Below are 20,121 nucleotides of genomic sequence, written 5' to 3' on the forward strand. Positions count from 1 at the left end.
AAAACAAGAGATAGAGAGAATGACAGAAAGTGAGTGAGAATAAAAAAAGAGAACGAAATGTTGCGCGCTAGTGGGAGTGAGCAAAGACTGAGCAGAGGCCAAGGGGAAGGAGGAGAGAGAGAGAGAGAGAGAGAGACGGAGAAGCGCCCAGTGACGATGCCAGTCAGAGACGAGGCTTATAATGTGCCATGCACTGCCAACAGCCACAGATAATCTAGGACTACCCACTGAGCACTGAAGCACTGCTTAAATATTTGATTGATTAACTGTCCTGTTGCTGCCAGAGAGTTAAGAGGAGAGCATCAGAGAAGCCAGGGCGAACGCAGAAAAAACAAACAAACATGTATGCGGGTGCACATCCGGAAGTTGGAAAACACATGGCGCAGACACACTAACACATACTCCCCCATAAATCCCTACACGACAACATTGGAACAGGAGCGCAAACACAAACACACACAGACATGTACACATTGCGAGCATGTGAAGAGTCAGCAAAGACAGTGGCAAGGGCTGGAAAACCAAACATAAAGGCTGACTGATGCTCTGGCAGTGATTTCCTTCCATCATAAATCAATGAGGACAATAGACTTAAAGATAAACAGCGGTGAAGTTGACAATCTTCATCTGGATTTGGCTTTCAGAGGCCACGGGACTCACCACAGGGATGATGTTAGTGTGCTATCTCTCTTATTCCTTCAGTACCGGTGTATGACTATGTTCCTAGCAATTGATCTCAGGTCATAGAGGGTGGATAGGAGTGTGAATGCAACGTGTTCATCTGCTACACACTGTCCGTGACACACACACACACACACACACACACATATCCCTGTTCGTCCCTGGCTGTGAAAACACAGGCAGCTGGCCCCCCACGCTCCAACACCCTCCACAGGAAGAGACAACACCAGCGCTTCCTGTGGCTTTGAAGCAGCGGTCTCAGGTCCCCTGTCGGTCCCCAGCTTCCTTTGTCTTAACCGCAGGAAGGAAGCCCTCTCTAGCACGAGGCCACAGGGCCCTAGGGAGCCAGAGGGAGAGTGTTTGTGTGTGAGCACCTTTCAGTGTTGTGGGAGTGTGCATGGGATTTGCTCACTAAGGTCACATGCATTTACAGGGGGTTTTTCCCCTTTGACTCTCCAGTGCCTGAACTCTCGTTATGGTGAGTGTGTAGAGTAGGAGAGAGCAGGAGAAAACTGCAATAACTTCCTCCTCTCTTTCCTCTTTCCTGTCACGGCTGTTCGCCACATACATGATGAAGGGAAGATGAGGGAGAGAGTGAGAGAGAGACAGACAGGGAGGATGGTGGGCGGAGAGACAGGGTGAGATTTGAAAGGGTGAGGAGCGGGCATTGCCGAATTGTGTGAGTGACAGCACCGGACGCAGGGTAGTGGGAGGTGGTGTGTGTCTGTGTACGTGTTGGGGAGGATTCTATCTTTGTGTGTATAGCCGTGCAAACCACACACGCACACACACACACACACACACACACACACACACACACATATATATACAGCGGACAGAAACACACCAACAAGTGGGGGCGGTGAGGAAAAGGAAGGCCAATAAATATTTACTGACACAGCAGAAGTGGAGAATGGTTGTCCACTGGTGGAAACAAAAGGCAGAGGATGAGGAGCGGCGTGCCAGGAAACCTGCCGGCTGCGGGCGCTGCGCCCCGCTTGTGCCCGCATGGAAAACAAGAAAGAGGAAGACGGGAAGGGAGGACGGAGGAGAGAGAGAGAGGGGGCAGAATGAGGGAGAGGACGAACAGGGCTGTGGGTAATGGGGGTGCTCATAAACAATAGCAGCCTGGAGCGAAGCAACTGTTGTTTACTTAAAAAAAATGGATTTAGTTTCTTCAAGATGAGGTTTAGTGAGAGTATTACTTTGTGAGGGCGTTGGTTTGTGCATGCGAGTATGTACAATCATATGTTTATATTAAAAAATTATATTTTGTAATAAACTTCAAACTTCTGTATGTCTCTCTGCTCAATTGACCAAATAATAAGAATAACTCACCTTCTGCATAAATGTTTTTATTCCTGCTGGTGACATATAATTCTATACAATGATAATGAGTTCCTGAAACATTCCTATTGGTTTTCACTTGAAAGACAACTCTTTTCAAATCAGACCCAATAACCCAAACAGATGCTCAAATGTTAAGCATCATTTTATATTTTATATTTACCCAAACATAATTCTATTAATTTCTAATTAACATCTGCACAGTGGTAAGTGTTAATGAGATTAACTCCCAACAGTTTGATCAATTTACATTTCTGCCAAAATGAAAAGACTGGTAGCTGTTGCTCGAGTTGCTCGAGCTGTATTAACAATACCCCTATAATGTTCACATTAAAATGATATTGACACAATTAAGAAAGTGGACAGTGGAAGTTTTGTAACATTAGTAGTTAGGGATGTTCATATATTGTTTGGCGACAGCAATTACAGAAATGGTAATTTGTAATTAGGCAGCATTCCTTAACGAAGTGAAATTACGGCATGGCGACTAATTAAAGTCTTGTGTTAATTAGAATATATCTTAGTTAAGAAAACCAGCACAAGGTACGGTGGGCAACGTCTTCATCATTCCCAAATCAACTGGCCACATTAACAGCTTTGGTCTACAGAGTGAAATGAGAAAGTTACTTTTGCGCATTGTATACAGACTCGGCCTCATCATCTCCACTTGCCTTTTCTCTCCCTCTCTCTCACTCGAAGCTTTTTTCTTGTCTTTCTCCCTGTCTCCCAACCCTCCGGCAATGCTGTAAAATAGAAACCTAACCTCAATATTTTCCCTCACGGTGCTGGGACTTGCTGGCCCATTAAATTCCCCTTCCCATGTGTCAGCTTGCACATTTCCACCATGAAATTTTCGTATAATTAAACTTTCTTAATGATTTATAAGCTATAATAATAGCCGTAAGTATTTCAGAGCAGGTTAAAGGGACAGCTTTTAAGTGCACGCCGGGGGATGACCCTGTTTTAACATAGTTTCGGATGGGTGACTCTCGGCTGGAGACCACGATGGATAGGGCGAGGGAGAATGGGATTGACGGAGGGAGGGAGTGAGCGAGCGGGCCTAACAAGGGTGGGTGGAGGAGGAGGCTGAGACCTTTGTGTCGTAACTCAGGGTGATACTGTCATCGAGGAGAACCAAGGGCTCCCTGAACCCTGGCAGGGAGGAGACAGCTTACCACTGACAGACAGAGAAAGACACATGCATGCATAGAAGGCAAATGCAGCAACAGAGGCTGAGAAACTGACAGAAGGAAAATGCTGGATGAAGAAAGACAGACAGGTAGAAACAGAGACAGAGAGCGATCCTGAACATCTGAGAAAACTGTAGTTGGATAAAATAAGTCACAAAGAAAAACAGTCAAAATAATTACTTAAGACAAAGAATAAAGATTCTATTAAATAAAGTAAAATAAATAAATATTATAAGGCACACTATTTAAAAAAAAAAAAGAAGCTAAATTAGCTCACCTAATCCTGGTTAATCAAACTAATAAACAGGCAAAGTTTACTGTAAAGCAGTGCTGGAGTCGATGTCTATAGGATGTGCACAGTTTGCATGCATGTTCTGGGGCGCGCACACACACACAGATGTTTGCTCTCCGCTGCCTCTTTGACGGCGAGGCTGATATGATTGCCACTTAGGAAATCAGTGTGTTTTCACACCACTCTCAGCTCTGCCAAAGCTAATGTGTTAAATATCCATCGGGTACTGCTGTCCATTTCTGAGACACACACAGACACACACAGCCTTAGGGGCTGATAAACATTGATTCCTTGTACTAACTGAGCCCACAGTTGGTATCCAACCAAGCCAACATTTTCTAAATTGGGGTGCAGTGAGAAAATTTCAACAAGCTATGATGTGAAAGTTCTTCTAAATTAGTTGTGAGGGGGTTTAAGTAGAGCTAAATTTGAACTATTGTGTGACTTTTTTTCACTTTTCTTGTTGTTATCAAGAAATGCCAAATTAGTTTTTTGTTTTAAAATACATTGTTGTAGAAAAATTCACTTTCAGGCTGCACAAATCAACACATGAAATCCAGCTACTGTAAGTGTTTTGGAAAGGTGGAGTCTGCTGATGGCAAAATCTACCAAATATCTCAGTGAACGGTTTTTCACCTTAGCTGTGAATGGGGGAGGAGGAAGAGAATGAAAATGAAACAAAAACAACAAATCTGGAGGCGCCTGCTGCTCTACACATTACTGGCAAATCAGGTGTGTGTGCGCATGTGTGTGTGTTTGTGTGTTTGCCTTCAGGGCAGCAGGAGTTGAATTCTAAAGGGAGGTGTTTTGTTTAAACTTCCAGTGCCACTCGAAGTCGCTCATGGACAAACTGAGGGGGAAGAAAAAGTTAGGGGGAAAAAAAAGAATGGGAGGAGAGGTAAACGTGGTAAAAGCTAATAAAAGTGACAAAGAGAGTGTCCCTCCTTTCAGTTATCATCCTCTACTCCTTCATATTTCCTCGTCTCCTGCGCTGTGGGGCAAGAGAGAAAGAGAGAGAAGGGGGGAAAAAAGAAGAAAAAAAACATGCTCTGTGATCCCCCTTTACTCAAAGGAAGGACAGAGTGAGAGAGGGAAAACTACAAAAGGCCAACTGAAATTAATGGAAATATATAACAATCTTGAAATTAACTTCTCATTGCCACTAGCCATGATTTAAAACAGCTTTTTAACGAGAGGAAAGATGAGTCAGAAAAGAAAGAGAGGGAGAAGGGGTTGAGGCCATTTTACAAATTGGACAGGCTGGAGGAAGCTACAAGTTAATTTGCCCCATCATTTGAAAACTTTGCAGTTCTCAAGGCACACTCACTTAAATTATTATTTTTATGTCCAAATTAATCAAGACGTAAGACTAAAGGATAAAAAAAAGAAAATAATGTAGGGTATAAGGAAATACAAAGCAATTCAATTAGCCATTTAAACAGGCAGAGTAAAGAAGTATCTGAACTGTATCACGATGTTCCGATGGGCCAGATTCAACAGCAAAAACATTTCCCCTTCTAGCTTTAAATACAAAATATATTTTAAATGAATAAGTAAATAAATAATAATATCTAGATTAATGAGATACTGCACAATGATATTGATATTGATATATATATATATATATATAATACCCTTACTAATTAATTGTTATTATTAATATGATCATTATTATTATCATTATTATGCTGTTGTTTACTATATTTTGAATAAAACACAAGACACAACACTGCCATATATTAATAATTTGTTTAACTTTGTTTTTTTCTGTTATTCTTTGCAACATTTGACACTGTAGTATATTAAAATAATGTGCCCAATAACCAGAGCAATATACTTCTGAGCACATTATAAAATCAACACAATGATTCCCTTAATTAATTAAATGTAAAATCTAAAAAAAGTAGTACACCAGTTGAAGTGCTTTTCAAGTGATATTATTGATTTAAAAACAAAGCCTGAGAGAAGGGTGTGGAACACAAACACGCACACAAACACACAAGCACATACAGGCCATTTACACACACACACACACACACACACACAATTTAGTATAAAGTATATTATTAATCTTGTGAAAAAAAGCAATTAAATCAAAGTGGTATATAGAGCCTGAAGCTATGAGGACTGTCAATTCTGCTGGAAATGCCACAGAAGATTACAGTTGGGTTTGTGGATTCCATGAACCCTTTTTTGATTAGGGAGTCAATTATTTCTCATTACTGAAGATGCTATTTCGGAAAAAGACCTTGTCAGTCAATCATGCAAAAAGTCCTCGAAAAGCGTGAATAAACCATTAAAGAGAGAGGCGGGTGGGGGTGGGGGGCTGTGGGGGAAAGCACACTGACCCTTTTCCACACCCAAACTCCTACTTGTAGTCAAATTACCTTTTTAACTATTACACCTCTGTCAGGTCTTTGTCAGCGTATGGTAATTAGGGCCTTCAGTGGAGAACATTTGAAAAGAAAACAGTATATTTATTAGTTTATCTCAGAGAAAGGCATTTACCCAGAGCTGAAGGTAAGTTTGAATGTGGTGATTATCTTGTCATTTTCAGGTTGTTTGTCTAAGAGTGTGCATGTGTGCGCGTGTGTGAGTGTGTGAGCGCATGTCAGCGTGAGTGAACACTGGTGTGTGCGACTCCAGGTAATGTGCTGTTGTGTGGATGGCACACACATGTGCATTCACAGGCACACACACACACACACGTATACATATTATATATATATATATATATATATATATATATATATTTATTTATACGTGTGTATGTATGTGTGTACTTAAGCTGCTTTCAGCACACTGATAGGCGAGCACAGCACATTTCTCCCGTCCTCTTTGTTCTGTGTTGGGTTTGACACCTCTAAACAATAGCAGCGCTTCACTTCGCCCAGCCCCAACCCACCACCAACCACACACTGCATGGACGGGAGCTGCCAATTAGCACGATCAAACACCCCTCATCAGCTGTCTGCTTACCACAAAAAGAAAAAAAAATCCCCAAACAAATCAATAATTCAGAATTTCCCTCAAAAACAATCACATTCATCAGCGGACTTAAGGATACAAGAGAGAAGTGACCATGATCACTAACTGTTTAGTATGGATTGTGTGTATAGAAAAGATGCACAGAAAACAACTGGAGTACCGCTGACGTGACCACATGAAGTGGAGGGTCACAACAAGCACTTGACCAGCCGAGTAGAAACAAAGGTCTGCGTCCTCTCACATCTCATCCTTTCCACTCTGCCGTCTGGAGCTGATCTATATTTTGGGGCCGACACTTCCTCGACCCGACCCGAATGCAACCGATGTCCCCTATCTACATCCTTCTCCTTTTGTTGTAAAGAGAGCCGTTGCTCCCATCCATTCTCTTCTTCCTCACACACATACATTGTCATCCACTCAAGAAAAGCCCCACACTCTCTTTTAGTTTATCTACCTTTGTCTAATGCCACGCTGGGTGAGCTGCGTTTGGCGGCCTCCGAACTGCCAGACGACGTGTTGTGACCCAGGGGAAGGAGGGCCGACGTGGGGAGAGAGGAGTGGAGAGGGGGGCCTGTCATGGAGAAAGGGTCTCAGAGGGCCGGAGGTGAGCAGAGGTGTCTGGGAGATGACTGTCGTTCCTCTCGGTGGTCCAAGACCTTTTCATTAACTTACACCCCAGGGTTCACCAAACAGAAACAGGGGGTGGGAGTGGGGACAGGGGGGTGCAGACGGGTGCAAAGCACTAGCCCTTGTGACCACCAGGGACCTGCTGCCTGCCTGCCTTCCTGTTTGTCTGTCTGTCTGAATGCAGATCTGTGTCATCCACTACGGACAAGGGACTGCTTTTTAACAAAATACAAACACAAACAGGAGCACATACACAGGCACACAGACAAAACACATGCACACACAAATACACATACATCAAAGCCTGCTAAGGGAAAGAGAGGGGTAACAAAGGACAGGCAGTGCCCCCTAGTGTTATCATCAAAGAGAAATCAGACCAAATCAACTAACCATCACCTCAACCAAAGCCACAAAAACAGATACAGGAAGAAGAGAGAGGGGGGGAGAAGAGGCGGAAATCATGAGAGAAGTGGTATTGCATGTGGAAGGCCCAGGGTTGGGAGTGGGTGAGTAAGGTGAAGGGAGCAAGAAGCTGGGGGAAGGAAGGAGAGGGATGGAGGGAGCAAGGGATTGAAGTTAGGGAACGAGTATGGGGGGGGGTGGAGGGGTGTATTGTACATGGTAGCTGCTTAATGGCGGAGGGGGTTAAAAGATGTCTTGCCACATCCAAGATGTTTTTAATGTTCGAGGCCGAGAGAGCGAGAAAGTGAGAGGGGGAGAAGGAAAGGGAGAGAGGCAGGCAGGCCATGCATGAAAGCCGATGTCAGAGAAGTCCAGAGGAATCGTCGGGTGTGAAGCCATCTAATAGGAAAGCAGAATATATATCAGACACACACACACACACACACACACACACACACACACACACACACACACACAGATACTGACTGTGAATTACTGAGCCACCCAATGTGGCCTGGTAAGTGATCTGAACATGAACCATAAGCTAATGAGTGACATGACGGGAAGAGATGAAAACCTAGCTTACTTGGACAACAAAAAAGCCTTTGGAGCAAAATGCACCCTTATGCTTAAAAGATAAAAACGTGTGCACAAACACGAATGCATACAAAAAAATAAAGAATCTGTGCAAATGTTGTTTTTTCTTCTTTTTTTCTTTACTCGGACAGCACATCCAGCTTCATATTCCCACCATGAAACAAGGCCTACCCTTCAGTGAGTTCCACATTCAGCTCCAAGCCAGCTAAGACATCAAAGGCTGCTCCACACCAGGAGTCTCTCGCTCGCTCGCTCTTTCTCCCTTCCTCTCTCTCCCTTCCTTTTGCTCTTTCATAACCCCCATCGTATTTCACAGCACATAAAGCCTTAAAATGGCACATAAAACAGTTCATCTCTTTTCACTGTCAGCTTTCCAGGCTTAAAAAATTAAATATGTTTTACTGCAGGTACATAACTAAAACACATCGATGGAAAAAATTGCCATAAAGGATTCAAACTCAGCTTTCTATAAGTCTCTGAGGCTATATAGTTGGGTATAGATCAGCTGAATAGCCAATATAGGGTGTTTCAAGCTTAAAGTGCAGAAGAAATGAAGTGACAGTGAAACTGTGGAATTGCCTGTTTTTCCTTTGCCACCAATCCCATCGTTCTGTTTTCCATTTAAACACTTGAGAAATAAACGGCACAGTCTGCAGGTGATGCACGGACACTGAACATGTCTTTACTAACACACTAAAAGAATGCTGTGACCCTGGTGCTGAGGGTTTGAAGGGGGCAAGGCGAAAACACCACAGAACACCAACACTGCATTCAATGAACTTTAAAAGCAGTGAAAGGCAGAGAGCAGAGAGTGAAGGAGGTGGGTGTGGATGGAGATGCAGAGTTTGAAGGAAAAAGCGAAGGAGAGAGGAGATGAGACAAACTGACGGGAGAAAGGATTTAAACTTCAACCCTAGAGTCACTGAGTTCACTGACATTTGCACCAGGATCCGCCTAGCTGCTCCTCACAGCTTTTCAGAAACGACACTTTCCTTTCAATTCCTAAGACTTATTCTTCTTACATTCGCTGCAGAATGAGACCATTCACGAGCTTGGGGGAAGACACAAAAATAAAAGAAAACATAGAAAAGCAAACTGAATTGAATGTGTTGAATTCAAGTGATGCCCATGTGACAATTTGCTACCCCGTATGTCCTCAAGATTCCTCTTGTATATTGTATGCATTCTTATGGACGAATTAGCAAGGGGGAAGGGAAAAAAATGACATGTGACAAGTGATTCATTTGAGCTGTCAACATGTCATCTTCACCACATTCAAACCTCACATCAACCGCTTGTATTCCCTCTCTGGTGAAGGTGACCTAGGTCGTAACCAGCTGACACACCCAGACACAGCAGGTGAATGCATGGAAATACCACAGTGGGAACAGCGAATGTGTGGGATTGGCAAGAATGAAGGCAAGTTAGAGCAGAAGGACAAAGAGGAAACAGTGACTAAATGTGACATTTACTTGGAAAAAGAAACAAATGAGGATACCTTTTTAAAGAATTGAGAGCATCTGGCATTTTCAGGTGAAAAAAAAAACAGACCGATAATTCCACATTTGAGGTTATATTAAATAAAACCTTGAGATTACGATAACCATTTAGAGGTTTTACACAAAATGAATAAACAACACCTCAGAGGATACTTTTCAATAAAATAGACTGTGAGAAGGAGGAAACAGTGGAAAAAATGTGATCTTGGACAGAGATGTTTGTCAAAAATGCCCAAATGTAAAAACAACACCGTGTGGATGAGACAGATGTCAGTCTCAAGTGAAGGATCGGAGTGAGACGGCAGAGAACGAAGGAGCGAGGCCGATGTGAAGTTGAGGTTAAGAGAGGGAAGGGAAAACGAAAGTGAGTGAATCGGAAGCGAAGAGGAAGAGCAAAGAAGAGGCGTAAGACCACATACACCGGGGCACGAGATAAAAGGAAGAAAACGAGAAGAGGCAAGTTTACAGATAAACGGTAAGAGAGAGTAGGAGGATGACCAAAGAAGCTCAGAGGAGTGCAAGAGATACACAAAAAAAGAACGGTAGCAGGGAGTGGTTTGGCATTTTTAAAATCAAGGGCAAGTGGCAAAGAATAAAATGAGCGAGAGAAGGAGCTTTTTGTTGCGAATTAAGAAGGAAGGTGCACGACAACGAACGACAGAGAGACGAGCGAAACAAGTGGACAGCAGTGCCCAATGGGTATTAAAGAGTGAATGAAAGAGCGAGAGACGTGTGAGGCAGAGGAGAGAGAAGAGAGCGAGACCTTGCCTCTGAGGCAACGAGCCGAAAGGAACGAGGGAGGCAGACAAAGACGCGCACTGCTCTCACACAGCAGAACAAAGAGAGGAGGTGCATCATGGGAGTCTGAGCCTTGTGCCGCCACTGACGCCATGCTGGATAAACACGTAATGGCACGTGCAAAAAATCAAACCGCAAACACATAAGCCTTCATGTAGTAATCAGTGAAGAGTGACGACTTTAGATCAAATTTTTTTGTTAATTTGGTTTTGGTTTAAATTCTTTAAGAACTAAAGGGTCAGCTTTCCTACTTTAATGTTGTAGCTCCTCAACCTTCATAAAACACAATTACATCCACTATTGTGCATATCATATGGAAGCACACAAGTATACTAAAGCAGATGCATAAAGAACATGAGTCTGTCGTAAACTTGACAAAAGAACAGTACGGAAAACTTTTTATAATAGTGACTTTAGCATAGCATAGAAATATGGTAGAGAGCAAAGAAACGCTGAGTAAATCAAAACAGCATCTTCAGTGAGTGAAGAAGCACTCTGATATATGCAGACCAGGGTTAAAGCAGAGGGTGAGGATAAACAGGAAGGGAGGAGGGCTGTTCAATTTTAGGGGCAATTCAGGTATGAGTGGAAATGCAAATATCCGTCTGTGTGCTGAGTGTTCTGTGTGTTTCATTGTAAATCTGATTAGGTGCATTTATGTGTGGTAAAAGCAGTGTATACTTTGCGGGCAGCTAGCTCAGGGAAACACAAGAAGGAGAAAAGGAGTAAAGTCACATGGGTGACAGGTTAAAACTGTGGTTTACTTTCTCAGCTATGTCAGAAATCAAAGGAAAAGTATGCACAATTATTAAGATATTGGCTCTAAAGTTTTCCATCTACACCCTCTGACTCCTGCTTCTCCGTCTCTTGTGATCTCTCATCCTCTTTCCCTGTTGGTCTCTCTTCCTCCGGCAGGTCTGATATGTTGGAGCTGCAGTTGAACTCTGAGTAGCACTGTCTCCAGGAAAAAACAAAGTGATCAATGTGAGGAGGCACGGGGCGCTCATGGACAGGCCAATCAATGGTGGAAAGAACCTTGCCCAGGGCCTTATGCAAATGGAAGCACGTCCCGTAACCTCAGGAGTGAACATGCGCACTAGATCAATGGGATGAGGGTAGAACCTTACAGCAAGATCAGCCTCAGCCAGTAAATATGTAATGATGAATCCCTCAAGATTTAACTGAACTCAAATGAACTTCAACTAGCTGGGCTTCTTATATCACCAAGTGGCAAGAAAGACCCCGTGTTTAAGTGGTAGGGTACGGGGTGGGTGGAGCAGGACAAGGGAGATTAAAAAGAGCGTTTGCACAATGATGCACTGAGGCCAGATGGATTCTTCACTTCCTTTTCACGAGGGAGAAGAAAAAAAACAACCCAGCAAGACAAAAAAGGTGAGAGGAGACTTATGAATAGTCACCTCAACAATACTTGTTTGAGGTGTAATGATTTTTCAATTAACGTCACCATGGCAACATCCGTCTGAGTGAGTGGGTAACCGTGACGACCTGGTGAAATCCTGCTCGACCGCTTAACACTATCAAGAGTCAGACCAAGGACTGGATAACACAAACTATTCAAAACCAACAGCGGACATTTACTAAAGCCGAGTCTGAAATTGGGATCAATTAAAAAGCCATCACAGACCAATCAGGAGTAGTGCATGGCTCACTTAAGTACAAGGAACCATGGCGATCCAGTGACCGATAACTTTTTTCAAACTGCTGTCATACACAAAAAGAGAAGGAGAAAGATAGAGATCATGTAAAAGCAGTCACAGACAAAGAGGGATTCTTCAACTGACAATGTAAACCGAGATGTATGGAAGGGATGCAGCGAGCGCATTGACCGCGTCAGAGCCTAAGGTAAGAGCAACAGCTCCATGTCTGCCTCTGGGCTGTTGAGAACACTATAGGAGAGTTTGATCAGAACAACAACTCATACAGTATATCAACAAGACTTTTACGTAGTGGGAAAATTAAAGTTTTGCCTTGAATTGCCCTTGGTTGTTGGCTAAGTCTCAGATGACCTGTCTAAACCTGGCCCACAAAAGTTGAGGAAAACGAGAAAAAAATGTTTTGTAAAGTATAGGTGTCTTATCTAGCTATACCTGCAGTGCACCCCTGAAACAAAGTTCAGGGAAACAGCGGGTAAAACACTGAACACATGGTGAATCACTTCCCTCACAACCTCTCATGACAGTCTACCTTTTCTGTGTTCTAACAGCCCTGCAGGAGCATCTGTCCTCATCCCCCGACTGAATATAGAAAGTAAAGTGATCACAGAAAAGTTATCTGCTTGTGGGTGTAATGGTATGTATGGTACCAAACTGGAGAGAAATAAAGGGACGTGCATTTCTTTGTAAAAAGAGACTGTGTGGCTACAAGTCCCTGATATTATAGATATACTGTAAATCCTTTTGAAATCCATTTTGTTTGTTGATAAGAATAAAATCAGAGGGAAGGAAAATACTCGCAGCAAATAGGAAACTGTATTTCAGAACAGCACGACAGATTCCTGCAAACTATAACAATGTTGTGTTGCATCCTTTGTTTAACTGAGACATTACAAAACAACTGACTAAAAGAGTAAAGTAGTTTATGTATAATTGAAAGAGAAAGTTATGACAAATAAACCCAAAACATTGTGTTCATGTTCTAAGACCTTGATTGTCTTACAGATAATATAAAAACAAGACAGAATTAATAATGACGGACATCAAAAAATGCAGCAAACAAACAACAAACAACAAAATTGGAATCTCACACAAAATCAATTCCCCTTGATATTAAAGGAACAGCACAAGAGAGACAAGAGGTGAGTAAAGTATTACCAACCCCCTGCTCCTTACCGACACCACAAATGTAATCTAGAAACCAAAGATGCTCCTGAAACAGAGAGAAACACCAACAAAGGTGAGAATAATGGCGACGTATTGAAGGGAATACTTCACAAAGCCTATTGTGTGAGTATCCTTTTCAGACAGCAAACCCGCTGTAATTTGGTCTGCGTCATCTGCCTCTAGTCACAATGCAGCACTACAGCTTTGAAATGGATGGCAAATGAAGGCCATTTGTACATAATCACAGCAGATAGAAGAATTCAGAAGCCCTACAATGTGTTGTTGAGGTGTAAAGAAAGATCTTGGTCTATCTGTGGCAGCCAGCGCAGCAAAGGTTTGGCAAGGGAGGTCTTTTTTTCTCCAGAAACAAGCCAATCAATTGAAATCAAATCAGTTTGCTAGCCGTGACATTTAAACAGTTCAATTTACATCCCTATGTTAAGAGAAGAGCCGCTCTCCAAGATGCCTATTCATTCACAAAGAAACTAGACGTCTATATTTCAGCTGCTTAATAGAGCAAATATGCTGAAGCTGTACCGAGGAAGAAACCATGTCTTATCATGGTGTACAAAGGGCTAGTCATTGTCTGTCATTACGAGCAGAGCACAGAGAGGGATAATATACATAATATAGACAGGACTGGACAACAGCACCATGCATGATATGCATGCATTACCACATACACACACGCAAGTTCGTAGCAACACACGTGCAAACGCACATACACACTTTCTCAGTGGCGATGGTGTATGTCCTGAGGGCTGCTGTCCTGCTGTGCAGGCTGGCAGGCACTTTTGTCATGGTGGTCCTTTTGTTTCACATCAAACAAAACGCCACAGCTTTGCATACGGCTCCACTAATTTCTGCTAGTGTGCCCCAGCCATTTATCATCGCCTCTCACCCTCTCCTCCTCTCCTCCCTTAACGTGGCTCTGATAGCTGCTCTCCACCAAGCTGTTCTGCTCAGGACGATACAAGCTTCTCCAGGCTAGGGCTGACACACACAGGCGTGCACATATCCATATGTGCGCGCACACACACACACACACACACACTAGACCCATACAATAAGTGTGAACCCACTTGCAGGCATAGACATACGCACAAATGCACACAGAGACAGACATACACACAGGAAACTGCACTACTACTGCACTGCTTGCAAGCCCGCCAGCTATGGAGAACCTTGAGAAAAAAACAAACCTTCTCTTCATCCCCTCCAGAAGCAATAAACAGGCTAGCACTCAGAGTTTCGAAGGCGGCCGAGACGTGCATACAACATTAGACGAGGGGATTTGCAGAGCATGTATGGACGGCTTCACAGCTGGGATGATTTTGTCAACAAATTGCTTGTGTGGTGATGAACTCAGGTGAAGGTTGCACTGGTCCTTGAAGAGTATTTCAGATAGATACAAAGTGGAACTTAGTTTGACACAGTTAAAAGAAATACTGAACATTTTAGGGAAATCAACTTGTTTGTGGTCTGACTAGGACTTAGAATCTGTCGAAAGATCATATCAATTTTATGTCTGTGCATTCAGTAGAGATTGGTCCGGGACCGGTTTAGTCTAGGAAAGCACAAACACTGGAGGCAGGGTGGAAAAGCTAACTTCCAACAAAAGAGACAACTTCCAACAACTTCTAACGTGTCTTTTTTTACATTTTGTGTTGTGTTTGCTGGCAAGCTAGCCACCAATCCATCCAAGAATCAGCTGGGCTTTGTTAAGAGTGAGGAAATTGTATATAGAACGACAGCAACTGTGCAATGAGGATAGGACTTCTAAGAGGCTGCTTGTCCCTTCTCCCTGCAGTTGATCATATAAATACCTCCGATGCAGAAGTTAACTTAAATCACCTTACGCACATGAAACCACAATGTCTAGTTTTCTATTTTGACGGATTAAATACACATAAAGAAATATGAAAACTAAATTACAGCGAGAAAGTGAATAAGTATATTCCTTTAAAACCATGGAAGTTGACAATAAACGTTACATGACATTTTAAAATATTAATTTAGAGGGAAAAATGTGTCAAAATACACCAGGTATAGACACTTAAAGGTGCTAAATTTAAAATTCAGAGCAAATGTAGTGTCTCTCCACGGCTCTCAACATGGCTACAGCTGACCCACGAGAGCCTGGAATGGCTGTACAAACAAAGGACTTAGAAGCTCAGAATGAAACACACACACACACACAGAGGAAGAGCAACTTCATTCTCTGCTCAGGTAGCCATGAGCCACTATATCTTTACATTTAGAATATGTAAATAAATAGTTGTTTGCTGCTATATTTATGTACTGAATGTCGTATAGAGAACCTTTAAAGTAGTATAAGTAAAAATAAGAATAAGGTACAATAACAACACTTTATATAATGAATTGTAATATTTATATATGTGCATTTTTTTTTATTTTCCAGAGGCATTCTGCAAAAAGAGCGAGGACTGGAAACCGAAGTGTTTGCACTGCAATGTGTTCAGTGGGCAGTTACCATGCCAGTCATGAAGCTGTACAGACCACTGCCAGACCCAGAGTCCTGCACAGAGGGCATAGTTGGCACCACAGCTGCCCTGAGTGGCACCACGACTGGGAGAGAAGGAATTAGGAGGACGAAGGAAATGAGGACACAATACAGGACATGAAGCAGAGTGGATTTTGGAATGGCAAATATTGTGGTGAAAGGGTGTAGTATATATAGTAACAAAGATTGAAGAGTGAGAAAGTTAAGGACGACTATGCAAACAAAGTAATAAAAAAAAGAAAAAAAACAGTTGCATTGCACAGAGAAATGGGAACGAGATTGTTTGGAAAACTACCTTGTGGTAAATGAATAGGAAATCTTAAAAGAGACAGAAAATATAAGAGTAACTACTTTTTCTTTCTTTTAATTCAACTTGAGAATCTGATTATCTTTTTCTGCATCTTCCTATACCACATAAAAACCTCATTTAGTGTGAAGACGCCATATCAGGAAAATTCAATCTCTTTTTAAACTCCGAGCTATGTAAAACTAACTTCTCCGACTTCGACTGATTCACCCGGCAGTGTTTCATCTTTCTCATCCTCCACACACTGGTATGGCGATGAAGTCCACAAGGAGTGAAGAAATCCTTCATATCTATCCGTCTTACCTCAAGCATCTCTTCCCACATCCAACTCCTGGACAGAACACACACACTTGCACACACATGCATCCAAGGACAGCAGAGAGAGAACTAAGGTATATTCATTATAGATTGAAACAGATGGCTCGAGACAGAAAGTGTAAGGAAGATATCCTGCAAGCATGTACTGTATATATGTGGCGTGTTCATAGAGGACACTTAAAATCTGTAATCATATTCTTGAGGGGCTGTTGTGGCTGTTGTCTGGTTGGCACCCACACATTTGTGTACTCGGAGACAGATGCATTCTTACATAAGACCTTATATAATGCTGCCCTGTCCTATCCAATAAGAGTGCTCCTTTTTTGCTCGGAAGGTTAGTGCGGGTTAGACAACCCTTCCTCATCACAACCACCCCTTCCAACCCCCCCCCCCCCCCCCCCCCCCCATGCCACACACCCACCCCCCGCACTCCTGGCAATGAAAAAAGATGAAAAGACAGACTGAGCCAAGGGAGAGACAGGAGGCAGGGCCCTTTTTCTGTATGGTTCTATCCCCCTGGTCCCATACTCTCTCTCTCTCTCTCGCTCTCTCTCTTTACTTCGTTCTGGGGTGAGATTTTGTCCTGAGGTGAAAAAAGGATACTACAGACCGGGATCCTAGAGGAACATGGCCAGTTTGTGTGTGTATGTGATGGTCCACAGCCATGCTAAAACCTGTAAGACTTTGGAAGATATAGGATATATATATATATATATATATAGGAATACTGGGTTTCAAACAAAGTAGCACGGATGGATTCTGTGATCGTTGAAGAATGATAGAGAGGGGAAAAGGGCGAGAAAGGTGGGGGCGAAGCAGAGGAAGAGCTTTCCCCCTGCAGCACTTATTCAAAGGCATTTAGCTACTCTTTGATGTATCTATAATTAGTCAGTACACACTGTGAAGTGTTTTAAAAGAAATCAAATTGCAATGAAACACTTGAGCGCTCCAAACAGGGGCTAACATGCTTCGGAGCATGGGGAGCGAGCAGGAGAAATTAATGGTGTGCCTTTTTGATGTGCTTGATCAGAAATGTATTTATTAACTGCAAAGCGGAGTAGTAATTAACCCACAGACAGCTTGTTTTCTCTGGGTCTTCTCGTGTGTCAAACGGTTCATCCCGCAAGGCTCCACTCTCTACTCGCCGGCTCATGCGCACACACCTCCCACCACGTCCCGCTGGACCACTTTCTCCTCAATTAAGTAGACGGTGAGCACATGTATGTGCGTGAGTGTGTGCATGCATGTGTGAGGGAGTGCAGAAAAACAGCAATAAAAAGTAAGAAATGTATCTTGGCTCCTTTAAATACCCTGTGTATATTTATATGGTATTCCTGTAAAATGCAAGTAGTCTGAATGTATTTGGATAAAAAGCCAAATAGCCTGGAGTGTAATACTTAACATGAACAACGCACCTAAACAGAATAATAAATTATAATAACACAAAAAACTCTCTTCAAAACCAGCATGATTGGCTTGGAGAAGTTGGCACACTGCTCTCTGTAGATGAGTTGCTGATAGGTACGGGTGGGTAACCGAGGGTAGCTAATAAAGAATATGAATGTGTATATGTGTTTCTGTCAGTTTGTAAAGAGGTGAAGGAGTTTCGACACTAATAGACAACTGAAGCTGGGATGGCCTCAAGGGAAACCTGACGATGGCATACTCAAAAACCCTGTCACTTAAAGTGAACACAATGATCTTTCAAGTCTCTGTTTAGATGTTACCTTCTCCATACTGCATCTGCTATATGCTCTGTATTTATATATGCACATACTGTACATGAGTAATTTAAAGACGGTTTTCACATGACAAGGACATCACATAAAAGAATGCGGTTAAAAACCTTGTTGAGTCCTTTACACAGAGAGGGAGTCTGACTGAAGGAAACATAGAGAGACAAATAGAGGGAATAGCTAGTCTTCGTCACACAGCCAGAAAGCCCAGGAGATTGTGAGGCTGTCACGGACAAAACACTGCATGAATATTTAGCAGCCAAATTAAAATTACAAAATACTAAACAAAAAAAAGAGGAGGTGAAAGAGAAAGAAAAGAAAATATTCCTGAAAACACCAGTGGGACAAGTGCCCACCTTTAATCCCCCACTAGCCGTATCCTTATAGTGCCACCTCCCCTTTCCTGAGAAAAGAGAAGCGATATGTCTGGAATAATATGGGATGTAGTGAGTCGAGCAGTAAATCCTTCAGATCAAGAAACCAGCAAACTGGCAATGTACCCGAGCTCTCAGATCATAGAGAGGCTTGCAAACACAACTAGCACCGTATGTTGGCTAGCAGAGCTTAAGACAGTGAAGTCCTCAGTATTTTAAACTCGGCTAGCACAGCATGTGTGCAACAAGCCTGGCACTGAGCCAAGATCGCTACACACACACACGTGTTTGTTGAAATTTCAAAAGCCGCAAATATAACTGAACTAGACTTTTTTTTTTTGCTTCCTATTATCAAGCTGTAGAGAGCTACGGCATGCTGGACTTCATATGAGGAAGTGTCCTAAGATGTTTTAAAGGTGATTTATCAGTCGGATTAATATTATCAGGTATTGTTAGCTGCGAGCCGCCGGCTCAGTCTTCGCCATGTTGAGAGCCGTGTGGAGGCAGTAGATATGCTCTGTATTTCTTATGGAGCACCTTTTAAGTTACTGTGTAAGGATTTTAAGATCAAAACATTGTTTTAAATAAAACGGCACGAAAGAGCTCGAAGCCATGGTGAGGTTTTATCCTTTTTGTTCAACATTAAATACACAGTGAATGTTTTTGTTGCTGTATACGGTATGTCACTAGTAGTATACACATTAGACTTAGATTAGATGATAAGTCAAACAGCGAGTAGCAGAGTTACAGGGTACAAACAAACCTCCCCACCATTGACCATGACTCCTAAATGCTACTCCGACCTGGTAAATAACTTACCATGATGGTATTAGCGACCTGCACCCTGAAGCGCTATTATTAATATGTAACTCTAGTCGTTAAAACACTAACAGATGAGAAAGTGATGATCAATATGTGATGCAGAGTCCCACAAGGATATCGCAGTGAACCAAAGACCAAAAAATAAAGAATGGACCTCAGCCTTCATGTAACCCACTAAAGACACACTGTAGGCCCATTTAGCTGAAGGGTGCGGTTACAAAGCCAAGAGGCTGGCCAAACTTTTACTTTCACCCTCCCCTGTGCACCATTAATTTCTTCAAATCCACTTCCCTCCCACCATCTTTCCACCTATCCTCTGTCTCTCTTAAGGCTGGGAGATCTGCATGCTCTGCAGCAGATCTGGTTTAACAGTAACTCAGTTGTTGCATTGCCATAACTACATTTCTTTATCCAGCCCTCTTCTTCCCCCTGCTTTCCTCGTGTTCTTGATGTGTAGAGGCGGTGGATAGTGCCCAAGGACAAGGATGAACCAGATTGTTTACAGAGGCAGTACTTTTCCAAAACTAAATGCTATTTATTTGTAATCGTTCCACCATGTTTTACACACCATAACTCTGGTGCCTGTCTCCCTGAGGTGGCCAGTGTGAATACTGCTCTTCTTGTTTCCATATATATGTGTTTGTTCAGCAATATGTAGTTGTTTTGCATACTGACATGTTCGTGTGCATGTATGGGTGTTGCAAACTTAAATTTTAGTTTATACAACGGTTTATATGGAATACTCAGCTCTTCCAACACGAACATGTATGTAAGTGATT

General features: G+C 42.5%; 1 protein-coding gene across 1 annotated transcript in view; it reads right to left on the minus strand.

The window, feature by feature from the left end:
- The window catches only part of arb2a (ARB2 cotranscriptional regulator A), a 142,517-nt gene that overhangs the window by 53,736 nt on the left and 68,660 nt on the right, over window positions 1-20,121 (minus strand). The gene's annotated exons all lie outside the window — the stretch shown is intronic.

Source organism: Pholis gunnellus, assembly GCF_910591455.1.
Source record: "Pholis gunnellus genome assembly, chromosome: 6".
Taxonomy (NCBI): Eukaryota; Metazoa; Chordata; class Actinopteri; order Perciformes; family Pholidae; genus Pholis; species Pholis gunnellus.